Here is a 17274-nt window from a genome sequence, read left to right on the forward strand (position 1 = left end):
CCTTCCTTCCTTCCTTCCTTCCTTCCTTCCTTCCTTCCTTCCTTCCTTCCTTCCTTCCTTCCTTCCTTCCTTCCTTCCTTCCTTCCTTCCTTCCTTCCTTCCTTCCTTCCTTCCTTCCTTCCTTCCTTCCTTCCTTCCTTCCTTCCTTCCTTCCTTCCTTCCTTCCTTCCTTCCTTCCTTCCTTCCTTCCTTCCTTCCTTCCTTCCTTCCTTCCTTCCTTCCTTCCTTCCTTCCTTCCTTCCTTCCTTCCTTCCTTCCTTCCTTCCTTCCTTCCTTCCTTCCTTCCTTCCTTCCTTCCTTCCTTCCTTCCTTCCTTCCTTCCTTCCTTCCTTCCTTCCTTCCTTCCTTCCTTCCTTCCTTCCTTCCTTCCTTCCTTCCTTCCTTCCTTCCTTCCTTCCTTCCTTCCTTCCTTCCTTCCTTCCTTCCTTCCTTCCTTCCTTCCTTCCTTCCTTCCTTCCTTCCTTCCTTCCTTCCTTCCTTCCTTCCTTCCTTCCTTCCTTCCTTCCTTTTCTTGTTGCATCCTTCCTTCCTTCCATCCTTCCTTCCTTCCTTCCTTCCTTCCTTTTTGCTTCAGTTTCTTTCTCCATCTTTCTCTCTATTTCCCTCACTTTTCTTCCCTCTTTCTCTCCCTCTCTTTCCTTTTCTTTCTTTATTAAAACCAATCAAAGTTCCAGGATTAAATAAATCTCAGAAACAAAATAGAAACTGCCACAGGAAAACTATGTTTCATTAGCAGAGAAATCAACAGTATGTTGCAACAGAGTTGGTAATTGTACAATAGTGCTGCTGCCTGTGCATTCAGTTCCTCTGAAAAACAATGATCAGAGACGGTCCTGTAAAACATTCTCTGTGTACTGTCGTAACAACCACGCGACTCTCCAGGATTCCTGCCAGCAGTTTAAAAGTACAGTTAATGTTGCAGTTAAGTATTTGATCTTTAGAGTTGTCTAATCTCTGCTCCAGCTCACATTTGAAAAACTACCCTAAGGATCTTTCATTCAGTCCTGCAATTCATGGAAAAATTTAGTATTTATTGAATTATATTTTGTCCATTGTTTAGAGTGACTGTTATAAATCAGCTGTCTGCCTTTCCTATTTAGTAGGCTTGGAAATGCAAACTGATATGAGTAAAAATTATTTTAAAACAGACACAACTTGTCAGATCTTTTCTTCAGCTGTGCCAGTCTCTGTAGTCACCCTGCTGACCTCAAAGAACAAAGCTAATGTAGGGAAAAGATGACCTTGCACTTAAGCTAGTGAAATAGGACACAAGGGCTATTCCTGTGTGAGAAAACTAGACAGAGTCAAGGCACAGGCAGAGGCACTGGGACACTCTGGTCTGTGCCCTGACACTGGAAAAACAGCACTTGGCATGGCTCCAGCCCTGGCCAGCTAGCAGCTCCCTTCTTGGGAATGAGCACAGAGCATTTCCAACAGGCACCTGAATGGGGCCACAGTTTTGAGGGTTGAAGCAGCTAAATAGCATGGAAGTGACTAGATCACACCAGGTAGCATCAAACTGGAGAATGGGCACCGTCACTGTTTAGTTCACTCACACCAGTGTAGCCAAGAGATCCAGATCTCCTCTGGAGCCATCTGAGCTTTCTTCCTTACAGGACTGGGAACATACACAATACCTGTTGCTCAGTTCTGATGTCTAACAGGAATAATATCCTCCTAAGATGTCAGGGTAACTTCATTAATACTCATAAGAAAACTGTAACTTGTGGTGCAAAGCAAAATTTGCCTTTTGACCCCTAAAGAGAGGCTTTATGCCCCTATCTTGCCTGGTCTGGTAGCATTAAGCCAAGCTGTACTTTTCCCAGATAAATACAAAGCATTTAAGGGTGAAGAGATTTCTTATAGCTGTTAGAAGATGGAGTAAAACAAGAGAAGATTCAGAGATAACAGAGCTATGCCATGATATCTGCAGAACAGATTAGTCTATACTTCATACTTTCACTAGAGTGAAAAACACATGAAAATATTGCAAGGAAAAAACAAAAAGTTGGTAACTGTAATCTATGGCTCATTGTGAGAGATATGGAGATGCAGTGAACTTGAAATGCAACAGGAAACATTTAGGCATTAGTAAAACATTATAAAACCAGGGGCAGGCAAGCTCTGCTATGGCTTGCCAGAAGAGGCTGAGATCTTTCAGAGCAGACTGAACATGCATTTGTCAAAAATGTTTTAATTAACGTTGAATTTGCCTGTAGGCATAGAAATGGACCAGATCATTTCTGAGTCTCTTTCAGCCTTGTATTCTATTATTCTGTGACAAAGTGACATGATAGGATGAGGTGACATTTTCAGGAGCTCTTTCCTAGCAATAAAATCTCCAGTGGAAAACAAATCAGACACTGGTGGTGAAAAACCTGTTACATTAAACGTTTTTAATCTGACTAGGAAAATAGCGCAGAAATGAATTGTAGGGAAGCATGGCAGAATAGCCAAGGGACTGGCTGAGTGACCTAAGAGGCTTTCTGTCTCAAACTTCCGAGCCAGTCTCACGACATCACCTGACTATGTTTAACTCATCACACTGATGCAACAGATGTTGTAAACACAGTTACTCATTTGTGCATTACTCAGGTAATTTAAATCTGGTTCCTATAGTAATCATGCCTCAATGTAGCTAAGTACACATTGTATGTGTGCTCCAGTGCTGCTAATACCAGACAGAAACATTGTATTTCTTCCCTTGAGGAGCATCTTGTTTTACAAAACAATTATAAGACCTACCTCTGATGTCCAGAGATGACTGTTTATTACATCTGTAATGTGGGTGCCTAGTACAGAGGAGCTGATCTGTTCTTTCAGAGATCCAGTACTTTTAATGAGGGGATGCTATCTCCACTACAGAATATCTTCTAAGCAACAAAGAGAAAGGAGGGCTGCCTTCTTTTAAGATAAGATGACAATCCTAAATTCAACCCATGGCCAAATTACCTTTCTAAATGACCTAAAGAACGAAAACCATTTCCTAGTATCTGGAATAGTCAGGTTTGATGGACAACATTAAATTTTCCCGGGGAGGTGTAACTAGAGTCAGGTAAAGCTTGGGACATCAGTAAAGAATGTCAAAGAAATGTAACTCCAGAGAGCTCTGACAGAAACTGCAGTAGTGAGTTCCTGGTCAACTGGCCTGATGTCTTAACACACCAAGCCAAAGAATTGCTGTCTGTGTTGACTTCCTAGAAGAAGGCAACCAGAATAGAGCTGCTGGTCTGTAAGAGGCCACATGGGGAGCCTCAGGACATGGAGATCAACACAGCACAGCTTAAGTTCTTGCAACATGAAAACTTTATTTTAAGCTTTATGTTATGAAGTGGAGAAGGCTCAACAAGAAAGCAGTTTTGCTTTATCACCTCACTCAAACTTGACCTGTGTCACTGCTTTCATGTCAAAGGAGCCATTATGCTTAAGCATTTTGGTAGCTCCAGGGTCACAAGGTGTCACATGGAAAGATGGGATACATCAAGATACAAGGTGGGAAGATCCCAGCAGCTTGGAGCCTTCACAGCCTGCCTTGCACCAGGGACAGCATGGGGGCCAGGGCAGCTCTTGCAGCATGAGCACAATGTTCTCCCTCCCCATTACTGCTGAAAATACAGATAGCTGCATTTTACACTACCTCAAGCTCCTAAATGATTTAGAAGTCCAGACATATTCTGAATGTTTTGTAATAAACCAGTCTCTAAATTTTAAAAAGTGAGAATATCCAGGCACTTCTGTCCTGGAGCTCCAATCTTCTTACTAAGCATCAGTGGGACAAGAGCAACTATTGAATTGCTGCGATCTGCAGCAAATCCCAGGCACCATAATTTGCTAGCCACACTTGAAAGTGAGTTTGAGTAAAGGTAAAAATAAGAACTGGAGGTGAAACACTACACGGCAGTTAAATTATTTAGCCAGGCACATCCTTGAGTATGTCCCAGCACTGGGTTAGTGCATGACTCTAGCACTGGTCTTTGAAATACACCCATCCTGCCTGGTGCCTTGTGGCAGGTCTGGATTCTTTCTGCTGAGCTCCTCCCATTTCTTAACCCCACGTTAGTCATTCACAGTGAGAATTATCAGCTGTTTATCATCTAAAATCTTGTGACACATCTATTGACGGCTGATAAGGCAGTTTCCTCATCTCCACCAAACCATTCAGCTGGAGGAGCGTGTTTGGCTGCTGCCTCCATTGGCTGACGTGGTGGCCCCACCGCCACACCTGCTGCTTGCTTTTGGCGGATATTTTAATGACTGCAGTTAACACTGCACCTGGGAATGTTCCTCTTAGAAATTACCCCAGGCTACCAAAAGGTATTTCATGAGGTGTTGTTTCCACATCACTTGATCGTCACTCCCTCCCTTGTGGCACTGTTCTTTCCAGACCCGGGGGCTTCCCATCCCTCTCCTTCACAGGTCAGCTTTGCCATCTGGCCTGGCAATGGGGACTGCCAGCTGCAGGTTGCCATCGGACTGCTGAGGCAGGTCATACACACCTTTCACCAAAGGAGGGTTAAAATGCCTCCTGCTCACAGTTAGGGTTGGAAGCCGGTGGATAGTGAAGCTGCACAACTGTGGTATCTGCATTGTACATGCCCTGGCACATGGGCTTAGCCTTGTGGGAAGCTTTGGTTCATCCAGACCCTTGCTGTTACATACAAGGCAGAGGAGCTGAGAGCTAGATCTGGCGGAATATGGGATTTACACCCATGAAGAATCTCAAAACTTTTGTTTTTTCATGATAAATGGAGAACAGAGCAAGCTGATGATACTAATATTAATGCTGAGACACTGGATACATGCTTAGTCATGTATACAGAGGACCCTCACAAGTGAAAAAAGGCAGGAGCTATTAAGAAGCTCTTGACTTAGTTCAGACGCATTCTGGTCAAACAGGTACAGCAGCAGAGCTAAACCCAGAGCAGTCCTGTTTACAGGCTTGAGAAACTTGTGACACACATTGGATCCTCAGGCTCTGCATCACCTAGAAGTACACAAGGCATAAAACTGCTATAACTGCTCTGCTGCTCATGGCTCCTTAAATAACACCAGGCACAGTTTGTGTGTGTTTTCACTTACTGGTAAATTTTGCTATAGGTCACATACAAGTACCTTATAGAAGCTTGGGGGAGCTTTTGGAAAGTAGCATTTCCCTGTTCCCATTTGTTTTCTGTGTAAATCTGGGCATGAGTTTCGGGAATGGGGATGTGGTTGGGAAGATGACAGGCACAAAACTGGGTACTGCCCACTGAAAAGCTCTACAAGCCTTTTGTGTTGTGAATTGTACCCTTTGTCCATTTGTCTGAGGCAGCTGCCTCTGTAGCATGGCATAAATGTCGCGGCAGCAAGTGGGAGGTAATAGTCGTATATGGGGTTGACCTTTAAAAATCAAATGGACTTTTTATTCTCTGTTTACTTTCTCCGTTTACTCACTTGTTTCCTTGCAGACTTTTACTCAGAGGTCTTCCCTGTGGGTATCATAGCCATTTTAGACTGCAGGTGATGCTTCCCATCCCCCTGCCCACTGGTTTGGGGTAAGCCTCCCATCAGAATACAATTTATTCAGAGCAGATTAAATTTTGCCACAGGCTGAACTTGCTTCAAGTCAGTACTGATATCTGAGTACTTATGTATAAGTTACCATTCAGAGCCAGCAAGAGTACAAACAGAGTAATGTGCACATCAGATTTCAAGATATGGCTTCATGACAGGTTTGAAAGAGTGGTAACAAGTCTGCATTAAAGGGAATTAAAGTACGTATGGGTTTTTTTCCACTTTTCTCTATCCATCTGAGAAGAAAAAATATAGATAGGTTTGCAATGATTCTTTCAGACCTTTCATGTGGTCAAATCGTAAAGCCTCACATGCACATTATTAACTGCAGAAAAAAATGTATCATTGCCTTATGTGTAGACTTCAGAGTTTTTTTAAAGGGATTTGCTAGCCACAGCCTTTTAGAGAGTAAGTTTAGTGGAACATGGGGATGACTGTAATATGGAAAGGACAGAACTTCAGTCCCAAGATCAGATTTCTGAAGAAGAAGCAATAGGAGAGGAAGAATAATCCTACCTCTGAGGGGTGCGTCAGGAAGTTTGGAAACTTCCATTGCAGCTGGCACTATCACAGGCTTTCTGTGCTCTGCTGCACAACCCAGCTAACCTTACTCTGCTGCTGGGTTTTTTTTAAATTAAAAATAGAGAAAACAATATCAACCCTAGAGTACTGTTATGAAACTGAATTTCTCAATGTTCACAAAGGTTCTGAGTTCCTTGGGTCAGTACACAGGGATCACATGTAGTAAAGACTACGTGTATGTAAAAGTAAACACAAGTTCATAAATAGACTTTGGAAGCAGTTCCCTACTGGATTTTATCCAGGAGGCCAGAAAATAAGGAGGAGGGGAAAACTAAGTGTGCCTTTCATTGCACGTGTTTTGTTTTTCTCACTAACACCACACTCTGTTCAGGACTATTTCTAGGAAGAAGGAGGCAATCATAAAACCCAATCAAAATATGCTACAACTTCACTGACTAGTAGATAAACAGCACGTGCAGAACAAGGAAGCTTTTGACTCAAGTTCTTGGGCAGAAACATTGCAGAATGCAGTGGGGCAGGAGCATATTATTCCTGTGGCACAAGTTTAGTATTTGTTCATATAGAAAGCTTTAAAATTCTTTAGAAATATCTTAAAAGATGTTAGTAATCCTTTAGGCTTAACTAGGTTTTAATTAATACTATAATAATTGGATTGTCTTTGGAATTCTTCCACCATGCAATAATATCTCACTTTTAGAGGTTCCTTGCCTCAGTATTTTACCTTCACTCAGTATTTTGCCTAAGCCAGACTCAGTGGCCTGGCATCTATCACTCTTTTGTTAAATGTCCTATAGGTTTTCTCCAGGGAGTGCAATGCTATGGGTGAAGCTTTACAGATCCCTGGCTGTAAAGGATTTATGTCACCAGCAGATGCTCCACACAGGGCAGGCTGACCTCAGAATACAGCAACAGGTCCTAATATTAACTACAAGTGTTTATTTGACAGTCCTGAAGATGCCATTGCTCCTAGGCTGGTGGCAAAGCAGTGCCTGACTGATACAGCAACAATCAGCTGCCCTCAGGAATGCTTTGGGACACTTTGTTTTCTGGATTTGTAGTTTAAGAATATGGAGAGTTGGGTGCCAAGACCTGCACCACAAACCTCTCCCAGCATCCAGCGACGTGGCCAAGGTCATCAGAGATCCACCTCTGTCAGTGGAGGATCCTGACTGGTGTTTCTGTTACCTACACGGGGCTGGTTTTCCCCAGAAGTTAAATCAGGGAACATTCAAAACTCAGTTCTCTCTTATTGAGTACGTTGGACTTTAAAGGTACTCCTGCATTCAGATGGATGAAAAATTGTTAACTCTGTGATACTCCAGACTAGCAGGATCCATTTTTAAATAGGCTTCACAGATTAGGAAATCAGCAAAAAGTGAGATAGTGACAAGAGATAATCTTTTCACTGTAACAGGATCCAGCATATTTACTTGTTTTCATTAATGCAATGCCTATAATGTAATTATTGCTATGTGAAGGGATTCCTGCAGAGAACAAGAACATAGGTCCAGCTGTTATTGTTTTGCTTGAGGTGGCAACATAGGACTATACCTTTTCAGAGCCTTTCTCACCCAGGTTACAGTTTTCATTATGTGGCATCAGTTGAGTAGAAAGCTGTCCTGCCTCTCAGTTAATTTGTTAGGGTTAGTATTAGTGAGACAACATTAGATCTGGAGTCCCCATGGTATACAAAGATGTTTAACGTAAGAGCCCTCCTACATTTAGCCCAGATGTACCTATCTGACTTCAAGGACAGAGAATACTCCCCCTGACTTCAAAACCACCTTTCTTAAGTGGGATCAGATCTCAGGGCTCCTCCTCTTATTTTAAACATCCATAACAAAGATGGTTCCTTCTGGACTCCCTTTCTAATCAACAGAAAGTGTGGCATTGCTGGAGCAAGATCCATCTGAGCTGCCTTAAGATGGCACAACACAGAGCACTCAAATGTAACCTGTTTTCTGTAAATGGACCTCTGGCCTGTCTTGGGAAGACAGTTTCCATAACTGCCCACTATTCTTTTTCCTTTACATTTTTCACCCTTTTCCCCCACAGGATAGATCTGCTTTTGTACCTTGCCTAAAGCATGATGCTTCCATGAAACAAAGTCCACTTTTCCTCAGCAAAGCTCTCACGGGCAATGGAAAAGTGAAAACAAATGCAAATATATCCTGAAAATGAGTGCAGCAGTTGAAAGAGCTTCATTTTGTCAGTATTAAATTATGTCAGGGTTTACAAAGGAAAAGAGCATGCACTAAGACTCACATTTTATAAAACTGCAGTTTGCTGGCCTTCAGCAGAATTTAGAAGCATTAATTGTGTCCCACTTTGACACACACTATAGAGGAACAAAAGGAAAAGGTTGTGCCAGGGTCTCTCTCTTGTGCAATTGTCCCTAACTTAAGAAAGTGAAGGATCTCCAATGTTAGCATCCAGAAGTCTGGTCAGTCATTCACTGTCTGCTGCTTGTAACCAGCTTTATTAATATAACAAGGAACAAGACATATTAATGTAGGCAGTGTAGGATGAGGTGAAGGGTTTGCCTGATGTGTATGGCAGAATGAGGAATGTACTGTCCAGCTGCCGCAAGGCCAGCGAGCAGTCAGGAGGTATGTCTGCTCCGGCACTCCCGATGTCCTGGTTTCAGGGCTGCTTGTCTGGGGATTTATAAAGGCCTTTTACAAAGCAGAAAATAAACCACTGGCGTTACCAAGTAAATAAGGGCACCATTTTTCAATAGCTGTGAACTGGCACAAGCCAGTTAAAGTGAAGAACTGCCTCTCCCGTGTGTGAATGTGGCGCAGATCCCCCGTGAGTAGCATCTTCCCTAACCTTAGCCGAAGCCTAAGCAAGCTTACGGTTCCCTCTGTAGGCCGTGGAGAGGTAGAGCCGATTTCAAGGACTGATTTACTCCAGCAGGATTGTTGTCTTTAGATTGCAGAAGTGAATCCTCCTGTGGGTTCAAATGAGCCCTCTCTTGAGCACACATGCTGTAAAAAAACCCTACAGTATCTTGTTTCACTCCCTCTGACATGGGTGGAGATGAAAGGAGTCCCTGGGAATTCGGGAGGTGTGAGCCCCGGGGCACCTGTGGGAGTCCCTGGAGCGGTTGGGATTGAGGCTCCTTGCCCGATGCCATGCGAGGAAGGGCTAAAGGCTGATGCCTCTGGCCTTTGGCAGACCTCCTCAGTGGAGGGTGAAGGCTGCCTCCGGCTCCTGCCAAAGGCTAAGGGAAAGCATTGCCGGGCTGGATGCAGCCCAGCTTTTGCATACATTTTATATGGGTGCTCTGTGGAATGGAAACCTTTTCCCCACTAGCCAGTGCCCCCATCCCTCTGGATCTGTAACCCCTCACCCCCCAATTCTATTTCACTCTTGCCATTAACTTCCCTTCTCTTCCCTGCCTTTCTTCCAAACCACCACAGCCTGTCCTGCTAATAGTCCTTTCCTAATTACAGGCTAAAGGAAAAGTGCCGAGCCCATGCAAAAGTAAAATATATGAGTCCTGCAGTATACACCGGGTTAATACTTAATCCAAAACATTTTCATAGTGCCTTATCCATCTCAGAAACTTCCCTCTCGTACCCAACCGCCCAGAACCACTGAGAAAACTGCCTTGGGAAACTTGACCATTGCCTTTCCTGCTGCACTAACCTGTCACCTATTAGGCACATACTGCCTGCAGGAAATTAGACACCTGCTTTGGTCTTCTTGCAGTCATTAAGTGTCGGTATAGTATGTCTGCTAAAGCCCTATTAATAAACCACCTTTTTGTCTGTCGCTGAGTTATGCCAAGATAAAATGCCATTACCCTTCTACCATCTTTGTGTTTCACAGGTCCTAACAGAGCTTTCTTTTCTGTACCATTTTCTGATTTACTGAGATTTGTGCAGCACTTACTAGAGGAAGAATGATGTAAAAATCAGTGAACTAGTGACGTGAAGAGTTACAGGAAACTGCTTGTTCTCAGTTATACCATTAAGGCATGACTATCCACAACCTAATACCCTAGGGGAAAAAAGAAAGAGAGAGAGAGAGAGTATTTTGAGCAGAATGTAGGCTTTATGCCACAGTTTATAACCAAATGTGTTGCTGTAGAAATGTTCTGTGACCATTTTGATGGGCTCCTACTTTACAAGTCTAATACAGCTGCTGGAGGGGCACAGAAGTGTCACATGAAATGAAAAATAAAGCTAGCGTACTTCTTCCATTATTTAAACTCCCATTCGCTTAATGTTATTTTTTACATAGAAGGGGGTGAAAGTATTATTATGTTTATAATCTGTTTAATAAATGCATTGTCCCTCTCATATACAGCACAGCCTCCATGGGTCTCAAAGTATATTACAAAAGATGGTATTAGCATAATCCCCTTTTAACAGATGGAGCAACTGAAAGTTGCAGTGGCGTATTGAAACTCGTCCAGCAGCACAAGGGAAAACAGCTTCGTCATCCTGTCTCAGGCCAGCACTGCACAAGAGCTGCAGTTCACTTCTCAGACTAAGCTGAGACTCAAGTCTTACTTGACATACATTCAAGTTTTGGCCTCTATTGCACACACAACATAAAACTTCCAGGGGAAGGGATTTATGAGTACCCAGCATTTTTTACCAAAGGTCATGTCTGTATTGCTTTAAATTAGCTCAATTGCAACGACTGTTTGCATTTCCACCGACCTTCCAAAAATATCAGGACTCAGCATGATATTTTTTAATTTAACCTTAGTTAAATTGGATTCATTGGATCTATAAGATGAAGGACTTTTAAATACCTATAGGAAAACTCTCCTTCAAATTTAACCTGTTTTGTTTTAAATTGTTTTTCAAGAGAGTGTTCATACAAATATGCCTTGCAATTTATTTATTTAATAGTATATTTCTATTGAATTTCCTAAGTGTACCTCTGCAGAAAAGCCCCCCTGCAAACATCTTTGACTCATAAACACCTCTAAGAAAAAGATGACAGGCTGGAGGTGCTCAGACATTTATGATGAAAGGAGATCTCTGAACTCTAGGAGATATTTACAGGGATCTCCAAGATTTCCTGGAGATATTTACTGGGATGGAGATCCCACAAAGCCTCGATTTACACCTCTGCCCCATTTCTCTGCCTTCAAGTATCCAAGAAATAATGAGTCCATGGGATCCTAAAATGCTTAGGAAAAGATAGGACAGTCCATCATGTTTTGCAGATTTTAAAGGAAAATTAATGATTTTATTAGCAAAGCTATGCAGAACTTCTAATTGCTGTGTAAGTAAAAGTTTACTTTGAGATGCTTGATGATACTTTAGTTGCTTTTTAAAAGGTCACCTCCATCCTGTAGCAGATTGCTATATGGATAATTTTAGCACCAAAGCTGTACTACGTGCAGAGGGTGAGCAAAGAGAACAGTGCATTATAACCCAGCATAATGCAGAAAAAACAAAACAAAACAAAACAAAAAACATCCCTGTATGTAAAACATTGATGTAAAAGGAAATAAATCAAAAGCTTTCATACTGGTTAGCAGATATGCAAATTACCTGGATGTAAGGATACATCATGATTAACAAACCATTTTTTGTTTTTAAAGGATAAATCCAATTTAATTAACCACACTTGCTGCAGGCTATTAATTATCAATTGCCTCATTTCTAACAAAAGGAAGGAAGAGAAATACAAGGCATCAGCCATAAATAATGTGTGTGACCACTGGAGGTCACTTTTGGTTTAGAAATCCTCCACTTTAGAGACCTTTTGACAGCAATACAATTTTTTGCAAAAGCAGGAGAGAGCACAACTGAGATTTGCAACTTGCTCATGAAAATTCGTTGGAAAATATTTATTTCATTTTGGGGTATTTTGTAGCCCAGAAGGGCTTCAGGGAATTCTAGCAAATTATCTTCATGAAACAGCTACTCTCATTAATTTTTTTCCATATCACAGAGTTTTGCAATGTGGCTATTTTGGCCAGAAAGACAATAGTAATAAATCAATAAATTGAAACAACAACTATAGGATTGGGTTAGAATGAAAAAGAACATATTTTTTGTCTTTGTGGCTAAGCAGACACATTACTGGCTCTGTATTTAAAAGAAGAAAATGTTAAAACTATTCACCAGATCCATGGATCAGCTATCCACCACCTAGCTCGAAGGCTCCAAGTTTCCAGCTTTTGCCACCGAAGAAGTAAACGAGCAAAGAAAAGTAGCAATACTCCTTGTACTGGATTAATTTCTAGACTGATCCTGCAAAATCTTACTCCTCTTCGGGGTCATCCTTAGATGATTGATACAACTAGACTTCAAAGGGACAGTGTGTCTGAGTGAAATGTTTTACCATCAATGTTCAGCCTCTTTTTGCAGGTTTTTATTGTTTGTTTTTTTGTGTTTTTTTTTTTTTTTCTTGTTTGCTCAGGCCCTTGTGAAAGGGGGCTGCTTCCCAGCCTCCCTTGCTTGGGAGCAACCATGCAGTCCTCTGGCCCCTTGTGTTCCCCATCTCTGTAGGGCAAAGGACAATTTGCTCATCTATTATAGCAGTGCATTTCGGATTTGATGCAACAAAACCAACATTACTCCAAGACTGCACCAAGGCTTTTGTGGAATTCAGAAGACAGAAAGGGAAAAAAGGAAGAGAAGGCAAGAGAATATAGAAACCACATAATTTCCTCCATCAAGTATTTTCTTTTTGGCCTTTCTGAAGGAAGGATGAAGAATTAGTTGTGAATGGGCATGTCTGCATTGCCTGGTAACAGTGTCTGTAATATAGCGCCTGCTGTGTTCAAGTAACTGACTGCTCTTTTGTCTTGTGGGCTGTGGTTTTGATGATGAACTTCATCAGAGACTGTAAGGATAAGAATCGCAGCTTGGTACTTGTTGAAGATTTAAGAAGATTTAAGATTTCTACTCAGGGATAAACAGGCTCTTGACTCCTGCACCTGACCGCCATGGCAATGCTGCACAATTTCAGTTGCTGAAACCTAAACAAAAGTCACACGCAAGCACACGGAATTCCTGTTCCCTGTTTCCCTACAGGTTGTAATGCAAAGAGGCTCTGCAAAGCTGACCAGAAACTCTCCTTTGCTGTCAGCTTTGCGAGGAAACCACCCCAATACAGCAACAACAGGCAGCAGCGCAGCCGTACAGAGAGCTTGAGGATGGCAGTGAAGGTGCAGCAGAAGGTACCAGCTTCATTTGAATCAATACACACCACAGACTAAAGGAAAAACAGTTTCAGGAACTTCTTTTTCTCTCTGCATTCATATATATGACATTATATTGGTAATTTCTCATTAAAATAGCAGCTGATTTTCCTGTGAGAGTGGCTACTAGTACCAAAAGAGAGAAAATTAATTCTGAGGATGGTCTTGGGATCACTTTCCTTCCTCATTTCATGAACTGCAATCCCAGGTGGGATGTGCCTTGGTTCTAATACATGGTGCCTTTAAACTGGGAGCACAGGGGCTTGAGCATAAGACAGCATGCCCCGGCAGGATGAGCATACACAAGGCTATGTGGTAAAACATGCCCTTCTCTTCTCGCAGCTTTTTTTTTTTCCTTTCTTTCTTCTCCCATGCTCACTTCCATACCTATTTCTAGCCCTCAACATATGCAGCTCCATTTTCAATTTCTTAATTTCTAGCTCTGTAAAATCAATATGATCCACAAGACCATTTACTCCCATTTGCTTAACACTCCCCCAGTGACAGGGGGACAGTTCTGCGTTTCCTGAACCATTTTGCCATGAATGCTCTTCTCTGATGATCTCTCCAGCTTGTGCCCATTAAAACCAGAGGACAGAGATTTTGGGGTGCCAACATGATGGTCCCTTTTCAGGCACACCCTGTTATGGCACCTGTGGCTTCATGGCTCCCTGGGTGATGGCAGTGGGAAGCACTCAGGTGATGACAGCCCAGCCCTTATCTGCTTGTTGATTTGGAGTAGAAGCTCTTTGGGAGCCTGCAGTGAAAGCACCAGACTTCTGCTGCTTTTCAGGAAGCTTTTTTCTTATCTCCCAGAGACAGGGGACTTTAAATGGAAAAATGTTTTAACCTTTGCCATGTCTGTTAAAAACTTGATACATTTTTGGATGTACTTGTTAGGAAACAAGTATGTATCACTGCTTTGAAAAATCTCAGATTTTAAGGCAACCCTATTTGTTGGAGATGTGTTTTGTGCTTTCTGTCTGTTTATTCTGTGCTCCACTTTTAAGAGTGTGTTGCATTTGCAGCCCAGATCTCAGCATAGGTTTTGCTTAGCCACTCAGTCAGGGCTGTTGAAGCTCACCCTGGGCTGATCAGGACCAGGGGTGAGGCCTTGATGTGGTGCAAACTCCTGCTCCAGATGAGATTCAGCTGTCACAGACCACTACAAGGAGTAGGAGAGTTGGAAACAGAGAGGTTAATGCTCCATTTGTATTTATGGCAGCATCAGATAAATGAGTGTTATTAAAGCATTACTCATCATGCAAAGAAGGGTTATCATGCAAAGGCAGTGTAGGCGACAGGAACAGGGGGGTGAAGCAGCTGACAGGCTTGGTACTATTTGTCTACCACTTATTGCCCTCGCAGCCTTTTATCCTCATGGACCAAGCTGAACTTTCAAATCTATATTAAGGCAGGACAGGCTCTTGGAGACATGATCTTCAGATACAGAGGATTTCTGACCTCCAGCAATCTGCTCTAAATAAAGTGCAAAAGGACTCAGTCCCCAGTCAGCTCCCCAGAGGGGTGCTCTGGGAGCTCCGGGGTGAACCACAGGGAAGGGTCTGTGTTCAATTTACTGTTTGTTTTTCAGTAGGTGGGAAGGCAGCACACGTGCTTGATGCTGAAGGAAAGCGGATCTGCAGTGAATACCTCTGAGCCTTATTTACTCTTGGAAAAATACATCTTCCAGTCGCTGAAGTGTCAGCCCTCTGAAAGGGGAGCAAGGGGCTGGAACCAGGCAGCACCTGCTCCCTGGGCTGCAGCTGCTGACCTGCTGGGCATGAGGGAGTAGGGCCACCATGGGGGAAAGAAGTTCCTGCCTCTGAAATGGCTGTGCTCTGCTCAGCAGATGGGTGCAAAAAGGCCCACCAAAATAAAACAGAACAAGAGCCCACACCATGGACCCTGTGCATAGGGCAGTAGTTCAATCCTTGTGCCTGAAGTGGTACAAATCAGAAAATTGGAGGGAATCAGGCCCTGTGTGAGAGACCCTTCACTGGGGAAGGTCTACGGGATAGAGCAGTCCCAGTGTCCAGACCATTCCCATCTGTGGGGACAGCTGGGAACAGTCCTGCTGTCAGAGTAGCTGGGGGCATCCTTGCTCTAAAGTGCAGAGACTCCAAGACACCAGAGCTACCATGTAAATGGGCTCTGATCTCCAGCTGACCTGAGCCAGTGCAACATCGGTGGGCTGAGAGCAACTTCTGGTGCCAGCCCACTCTTTACCATTTATGTGAGATAACAGTTTTCTTGCAGTAAGTCTCACAGCGAGACACGCAGATGTTTTTAGCTTTCCAAAGAAACTGATGCTAATTAAATGATATCCCCAGTGGAATCTGGTAAACCCAGAACTGCCTGCAGCCCCAGAGAAATGACAGTCTGTTATCAATGACCCCATGGTTTGGACTGAGACTGGGCAGAGATTGATAGAAGCTTGTCCTTGAGAAGCCAACCAGTCCCTCCCCCACGGCAGCATCAACTGCAGCTGTAGCACTGGCTGCAGATGGCAACTTAATTGCAGCAAGGCTTTGCATTTCTAAAAGGCTTCTCCCAGTAGATCTCAAAATACAATATAAGCTTCAGGTTAAATTAACCTTAAAAAAGTTGGGGAGAGGAGGAAAATTAAGGTTACAGTTTTCAAGTATGACCATTAATTTTGGGTACCCAGTACAAGTGGCTCGGGGGATTTTCACAGATGCTCAGCCCTTGCAGTTCAGGAGAAATTTGTAGAAGTTCCTCTGAACTTGAAGGTCTCAAGCCGGAACTCAGAGCAGAGCTACCTACAAAAACTGGAAGCACTGGAAAATAAAACCTGAATTTTGCATAGTGCCATATGGGAAGTTTGTATTTGATTTGGGATTTTGCACAGATCTCCCTGTGTCTGCTATGCTTTGACAGGCCCAGTCCTTCTCTAAAACTTGGCAATAGTGAGGGTGGGTGAGTACTTTCAGTGTCCCTCCTAGATATTTCTGTAATTAAATGTGAACAGCAGTGAGAGCATCTGTTAGCTAAGCTACACAACCCACACTATTTTATTAGTTATCAGGCAAAAATAGATCTTTATGGGATCAAACTGAAAGAAACACCACCATATGGAGAGATTGGAGATGTTCTAAATATTCTCTTTTCTCCAATATGTTTTGGGGGTTTTTTGCTAAGTATGTTACTGGCTTTCAGTGCCCACTGCAAAGTGTAACTTGGAAAATCCCTCCATGGCCCAGCTGGGGGATGCCTGGGGACAAGTCAGGCCAGGCACCATGTCTGCAGCTGAGATAGTCCTGTTGCCTTGCTGAATACGATTGCTCTTTGCCTGGGCTGGAGGAGCAGAAAATTCTCCACACATGGCCCAGCAGTCATCATTCTGGGCAATATTTGGTTGGAAGAGAAGCTCCTCAGCCACCCTGGGACTCCCCCACCCCAGCTGGTGTCTCTCCCTGGAAAGCAGCAGCAGTACAGCTGGAAGTGTCTCCCCTAGAGCCACTCCCCACCATCCTTCACTGGCAAGACAGCTGCTGGCCCCAGAGCATGGGGATTTCAAGCACATTCATAAAAACAGGGAGGCACAGGTTAATGCAGGAATGGTCCCTGCCCCTTCCAGCTTCTCCAGCCCATCTCATTTGGCAAATACACTCAAATGTGGTTGCCAGTCCCAGATCCAGCCCTACACCAATGGTGAGGTTGGGATGAGCTCCTCACCAGTAACACATAGCCCAGCTTGTCAGACACTTGCAGACACTGTCACTGTATCCGGGTTGGTAGAGTCTGTCACCAAGAGTTTGTCACCAGTGAAAAGAGGGGAGTGGAGAAGATTCAGCCTTGCTAAAATGCTGGTGGCACAGCAGTGCCACATTTGACTCCTCCATCACAGACCATTCCCCCAGGGTGGATGTGTTGTCTTCTATCCCTCTTTCTGTACATCATGAACTTCTCATCTCCCCAGCCATCGTCTCCCCCACCTCTGCAGAGTGCAGCCTGGGCATATTGTCAGCACAGTG

This window comes from Athene cunicularia (assembly GCF_003259725.1).
Source record: "Athene cunicularia isolate RWA chromosome 3 unlocalized genomic scaffold, athCun1 chr3_part1, whole genome shotgun sequence".
Taxonomy (NCBI): domain Eukaryota; kingdom Metazoa; phylum Chordata; class Aves; order Strigiformes; family Strigidae; genus Athene; species Athene cunicularia.